Here is a 6,854-nt window from a genome sequence, read left to right on the forward strand (position 1 = left end):
ACACGACGTAGAAACAGCAGAGGCAGCAAAAAATTAAGGAACAATTCCTTGCGAATGCTTCTCTATAGAGACAAGCAAAGGGTTAAATGGTATAGTGAGTGTATTCTGAGATTGTATAACATTTCTTGGTTCATTCAGCAAGACACTTGAAAGGCATGTTCATGTTGCTCCATTTGTGCAAATAGCAATACAATTATACAGTATTTGACCTTGATGAGCTGATAATTGTGTGTGTAGTGTGTCTTCTATTCTAACTGAACAGTGATAACATTGTTCGCCATTAATATTGTGCATCGTTTTTATTTTCGTTTCATTTTGAGGAAAAAAGAGTCATAAGACTTTTGTTGAACATTTTGAGTGAATTTTATCTTTGGAATACGGAACAAATTTCTTAAGTTAGGTCACTTCTATGCTGAATTGTATCATCTTTTCATGGTTACAATGCAGTCAAACTCTCATTTCCTATACAACATGCTGTTGAGAGATCCTTGTTAAAAGGTTAATGTGTTCACCCTTCCAATAGACGGTGTACACGCTATGCCGCTTGCCTTGATATAAGTACACAAAGAGCTGAAGTCTATAGGCTGAAGGGAGGTCACGCTCTTCACTCCATGCAGTTCAGCATCAGCACTATTTGTGCAGCCTATGCAGTGTCTTTTTAGTTACATATAAACATATAAAACAGTAGGCCTAACCAGCAATACGCTAGTGGGACATGTAGGACCTGTAGTTTGATCCCAATTAAGTTGCTCCCATAGAATCTACATAATCTACAGAAAAAATGAAAACTAGAATTGTGTCAGCCAGGTATCACTGTACCCTTAACCTGACCCTCCAAATGGTTTGTTACACAGACATAACCATCCAAGAAGCCGTCACTGGAAACTGTTTGGAAAAGGGCAGGCACTTTCAAAAAATACTTGGCAGGTGATTGGATGAACTATCCGTCAATCAAACTCTTGCCAAAGCCAGTCGGGAGAAAAGCCAAAACACTGTTTTTTGCTCTTCTTTCAATGAAGAAATACTCTCTAATTCTGATCTAACTGATGGGGCTTAGTTCCTCACAGGACGCCGATTGGTCCGTGCTCTGGCTTGCTGGCCACAAATGCAATACTTGAAGCCTGACAAGATGGATTTTTGTGTAATATGTGATCCTGCCTTTGTGACACCGCGATAATCCAGCTGCTGTGTGAGATAACTGTACCCCCACCCTCAATATATATAAAAAAGATCCTCCAGATGAGGAACAATTGGGTTAGCATCTTTAATTTTCATAACTGCTGTTCTTTTTTTTTAATTCAGTCCCTTCCACAACAGTGCAAATATTTTTAGATGAACACTAATTGCATATTTCCCATGGAAATAATTTAGCCCTCACAGATAATAATGGTGTTTTGTTGCGGAGCAGCAGGGAAACTTCTTTATGACACAGAACGCCTTTGATATGGTGGCACTGGTTAGCCTCATCTTTTATGATGGAGCATTTAGAATGGCAACAAAAATGTCATGGTAATTTCCCTTCTTTACTTCTAGTCTCCTCTAAAACAGACAGCAAAGTGGGTACAAGTGAGTCACTGCAAAAAAATCATGTGAATAAGATTTCAGTCTGCACTATACATGTCTTCCTCTTGATGGAGAATTTGAGCTGTATGTGAGACACTTTCAGTAAGTTGTCCAAGGCAGATTGTGTAATACCTTGGGTTGTGTTTGCACTGACAATTCTATAGTTAAGGGGAAAGTGAAAGCTGGTGCAGACACACACCTCTGTGTAGTCCTATTCATCAGAATCATCATTGTGTGAGGAAATGCCATTACATTTCATTATCAGTTCCATTCAGAGAAGATCACACACACACATACTGTAAACACGCTCAAGGTTATGTTCCTACAAGCAGCGTGGGGGCAGGTCAGCTCCGTAATAAATCAGTTCCCTGGTTGGTATTGTATTGTGCATTATTGTTGAACCCACCATAGCTCAACACTTAAAGTCTCTGATCCATGAAGAGTGCCGGTGTGTGTCACAGTGATGGATATAGTCATTACGATGCCCTCCTTGTCTCTGCATCTGTCCTTCTGTACTGTGGCTTGTTGGACTTTTACTTCATATATTCCTTAAAACTTCCTCCGTGTAACAAATAAAGCAAGTATGGAGGCAGGCTTGAGTAGGTTTATAAAGGTAGAATCTATTTTGTGTGTGTAAACAGGCTTTAAACTGAAGTGAATATGTGAGAGAGTTGCTTTACATGTGCATTAGTACATCAATGATGTTTTATTGGCAGTAAAATGCATTCTTTAAAAACATTGATTGAATATTTAACTATTTTACATATTATATTACATTTTGTAATATATATGTTATTTTTACATTTAAATATAATATATGTTTTTTTTAAATAAATGTAATTGATTAAAAGGTTTAACATGGGTGTCAAATGACATTGTCATGTCAATGTCATTCTGTTCTACAGATGGTCGTTATTCCATGTTTTTTTCTCATTGTCAATAAATGTCATATAAACCAATGCACTAGTCCATCTCTCAATACGTTTTGTTCATTCTTACTGAAGGCACAAATCTTTAATTAATGATCAGAAATATTTTCATTTAAAAAACATAATAATAATAAAAAAATAGAGTACTGCATAAATTTACTCAATCAGGAGTAACTAGTGCATTTATTGGGGACTATTTTCAGCTGCGGATTAATACCCATTTTGTGCACTAGTGAGTATTTATACCAGTGTGTGTGATTGACTCAAAATAAAATACAATGCCCAATAAAGGAAAACATAAATAAGCCACCAGTGGTGTTTATTTATGTGTCTTTTAGAGTGTTTTGTCAAATTGTAAAATGCAGATTAACACAAGCCTTATCTTTTAATAAAAGCTAATTTATTTGTGTGATCTTAAACAACCCAAAACAAAAATTCTGGAAAAAAAAAAAACATCAACCAAGACGGCCAACTCACTGTGATTGCATGCCCTGTATCCGGTAACCTAAACTCTGATTCAAAGGATTTCTCACGCCGTTTAGAATAAATCTGAGTCATTACAATTTGAAGTGCTGGTATCAGCTGTCACATTTCATACACAGCCCCAGTGTACGTGTAGATTGCTTGCCTCTAACCCTACAACAGACTGCAGTTTGAACTTTCACACCACAGCGAAGAGGAATACCACATCAGAAGGTGTAAAACCACCTCAATTCACCCCCTGAGGGCCTCCGAGTGATCTCACAGTTCTCTGGGTGTTGTGGTACATTTATTGTCTAACACATTTGGGATTCCTGTGAATTAGTTTTCTCTCTATTACACAGAGAGGGAGACAGTGCATTGAGGAGTAGTATTGACCAAGAGGCGCTCCATTGCTAATGATCTCTATAGGGAGACACAGGCCACACACACATACACACACACGCACACACACGCACGCACACGCACACACACACACACAGACCTCAATCCGGTGAGCCTTCGAGTAGCCAAAGATTATGATTGATCTCAAACACTCTGCGATCATACGTATTAGGAAAGATGTCTCCAGCAGACGTATCACTGCTCCCTTTAAGGCTGTATCATGCTCCTGCAAAAATCCATGTGATCCATATTTAGGAAAGCAGCGAAGGTGTTATGGCAGCTCACTGAGGAGCTGCTGGTGTGTGTGTGTGCCCCCAAAAATCTCTACTATGCATCAAACAAAGGCTGAGGGGCTGAGCAGGGAGAGAATATGTGTTAGTGCTGGAGATGGGCCAAAGCCAAACATGGAACTAAAACAAAGAACCAAACATGGAAAGCACACAGACAGTGTTTTATTCAGTTTTCAGGATATATTTTGTAAATTAAATTCAGTTTTCCCACTCAATTACAATAATTATTGGGAGATTTTTTTTACAAACTTGCATCACAGCTTGCATTCTTAATGTTATTTTGCAATTTATTGTGATAATATTTAAATCGGTGAGGGCGAAACTGATCTTCTGGTGCATAATAATAGTCCATTCATTGCAAAACAATATTGTGGCGACAGGACAAAACTGCAAGCTTTCGCAAATGTTGCAAAAACTGGATGTGTATTCATTATTTAATAATCAGAACTTCTTAGAGCCGTTGTTTTCTTTCCAGCTTTTTTTGTTTCTGCTTCATTCTAGATTTGTAATTGAATACAAGATCGGTACATCAGAGAAACCTGTGTGATTAATTGTCCACAGACATGACAATGGCAAAGCATTCAGTTAGTGTCAGACGACAAATAAAGAATAAAGTATAACATGAAACAGCCAACAAGAGATACATTTCCTCAAATTTGGAGCTGCATCATGAACACAAACACAAGCTACTTTAGATGGGGAATTCCAGCATTGCTGTTTTTGACATTTGAGATCATGCAGCGCGGAGCAAAACTACACAGGAGTGAGGGACTAATATCTTTTATTCCATTTCATAATAAGGTGGGCTTCATTCCCATACGCATGTGGTGGAGGTTTTAATTGAAAATGGAAATTTCTCTATTTAAGTCCTGATTATCATAGCAGGTGGAGAGCAATTAAAATAAATGAATGGTGATGTGCCTCTGTCCGTGCGTTACAAAACGCTGGGGGCGTCTTAACACACACTTACACACACCCACATCTTATTCTCTTATCACAGATTCCATTTAACATTTGGCCTACATTCAAAGGAAAGAGAAGGAAAAAATGACGCCGGACTTGTATGTGTGTGTGTGTGGTTTGTGTGTGCGTGCGTGTGTGTGTGTGCGCCAGTGCACATCTGTACGTACGGGGTAAGAAAAAGATGGTTTACATTCAGCTTTTGAGTATCGAACAGCTGAGAATGCAGGAAACCCAGAGCAAGTGCTGTGTGGAGCGTCTGTCATCTGCCACACGGAAAAAGTGAAACACTCACATCGTACATCATCATCATCATCAGACAGACACATAAGCACACATCTGTACTGTATACACAAACACACACACTGAGAGGATGACAGGATGTAGGAGAGTCCCAGTAGGGAGGAGGAAACATCTCAGACATTAAAACTTTTCTCTTGTGGCCAGAATCGTATAAAAGCCTTATAAAATGAAATGTTTACTTCCGTAGAATTAACACAGATGTGGTGTGAAGTCAAATGGAGGGCTGTGACTTCATACAGCGATCAATAATGTGAACCAATCACCAAAATCAACATAAACCGGTTTTCTGATTTAGGGTCGTACACATGCCACGTCTTTTGCACGTTCAAATCCATTGTTGAGCGATGCCGTCACGGAAACGCAAGCATTCCCCAGCGCCTATTTTCCGGGCAGTGACGGCTGAGCCCTTAGATAAAAATAGTAAAACATTTTGGAACACAGCAGCGCGCAACACATGTCATGTGACATGTATGGCAGAAATCTTATTTTACTTGTTTCACCCTTTCTGACAGAGGACAGCACAACACCCGGTTGGAAAGCCAAACTGACAGAAGTCAAGCAGTAAAGCTACTTTGAGGGATTTATAGAAATGCATTTCTTTGTTTTGATTGTGTTTAGTTTAGTCAGGGAAGCTTCCGACAAAATTACCGCAATCATCATTGTCATCACAGCACACAGGTTTTGGTTTCTTAGTAACAGCAGGAGCGACAGGAGCGAAACCTCTCGAGCACCTTGGAAAGAAAAAAAAAAAAAAAGAGGCATAGCTGGCATTTTCTATTTGTTTTTAGAGACAGCATGTGCACGGCCCCTTAGTTTAAACCTTGAAATAGCCCAGTATGCTGTTTTAATTGAATCTTTAAATTTTAAGTTTTATACAAGTTTAAGTTGTATCATGTCAATGTATCCTCATACAACAGTTGGTATGATATCTAACGGAAAGTTATTCTTAATTTTTCGTGCATTTTCCTACAAATGTCCAACAACACTCAATTCCAATTTCCGTGCATTACGTGCTTTTCAAAATAAACTTCTGCCTTCACAAGAAACAACTTGGTTAGGTTTACGCAACATAAATACTTAGTTAGGCTTAGGAAAAGATTGTGGTTTGGGTTAAAATAACTATGTTTGAAAGAATTGGTTAGGTTTAGGCAGCAAAACTACTTGGTCAGGTTTAGGAAAAGATCATGGTTTGGGTTAAAATAACTACAGAAGTGACGTAACTTAAATACAGTAGTTACATGACAAATAAATCAACATTGACATCTGGGCTCACACGGTACTTGAACAGCAACCTCCTGGACAAAAGTCAGATATTTTTGGGCCCACCCGTTCACCCAGAACTTCTCCCTTTGTGGCATTTGTTGGTCTTTATACTTCCTGGTTCAAAATTATATGGATTGAATATGAAATGATCTCATGGGATGTATACGAATTACAGTGCATTACTTTTCATAGGTATAGCTACAAATGGTGTGTGAGAACGGCCCAAAAAATGTGGTGAACTGCAAATGAACAGAGTGGTCAGCGTGGTTGAATCCACCCTACATCACTGATTACTTGTGGAAATGTCTAAGTGGGGAATCTAAATTGTTTGATGCGTGCTGTAAAATCTTAAATTTCAGGTAGGTGTACAGAAAATCTGCCCGCGGTTTTGAAGCAGATACTTGTGAAAAGTATCCCTTCACCACAAAAAGGAGCGCATGGGAGGCCTGCTTCATGGAGACGACGGAGTCAGTAACATAGGGGCTGCTAGTCTTCTGATTGGAGCATGTCTTGTTGATATCATTATACCCCTTCAAGTAGATGCCAGCTGCTGAGGTTCAACTTTAAATGATTCTCTAATGCATCACTGCTTCACGTCTCTACAAAATGTCTGATCAGATAAGTTGAGTTAGATTTTACACGATAAATCTGCACGTACCAAAAATGTGCTACGCGGCGTTCC

At 38.9% G+C, this 6,854-nt stretch overlaps 1 long non-coding RNA gene across 1 annotated transcript in view; it reads right to left on the reverse strand.

Annotated features, from left to right (window-relative positions):
* The window catches only part of LOC119500930, a 23,327-nt gene extending 17,950 nt beyond the window's left edge, over positions 1-5,377 (reverse strand). The window contains exon 1 of the long non-coding RNA XR_005209728.1: positions 5,364-5,377. This is a non-coding gene — a long non-coding RNA (uncharacterized LOC119500930). The remainder of the gene's footprint in view (positions 1-5,363) is intronic.
* Between the last annotated feature and the right edge of the window lie 1,477 nt (positions 5,378-6,854).

Source organism: Sebastes umbrosus, chromosome 13, assembly GCF_015220745.1.
Source record: "Sebastes umbrosus isolate fSebUmb1 chromosome 13, fSebUmb1.pri, whole genome shotgun sequence".
In the NCBI taxonomy this organism is placed as follows: Eukaryota; Metazoa; Chordata; class Actinopteri; order Perciformes; family Sebastidae; genus Sebastes; species Sebastes umbrosus.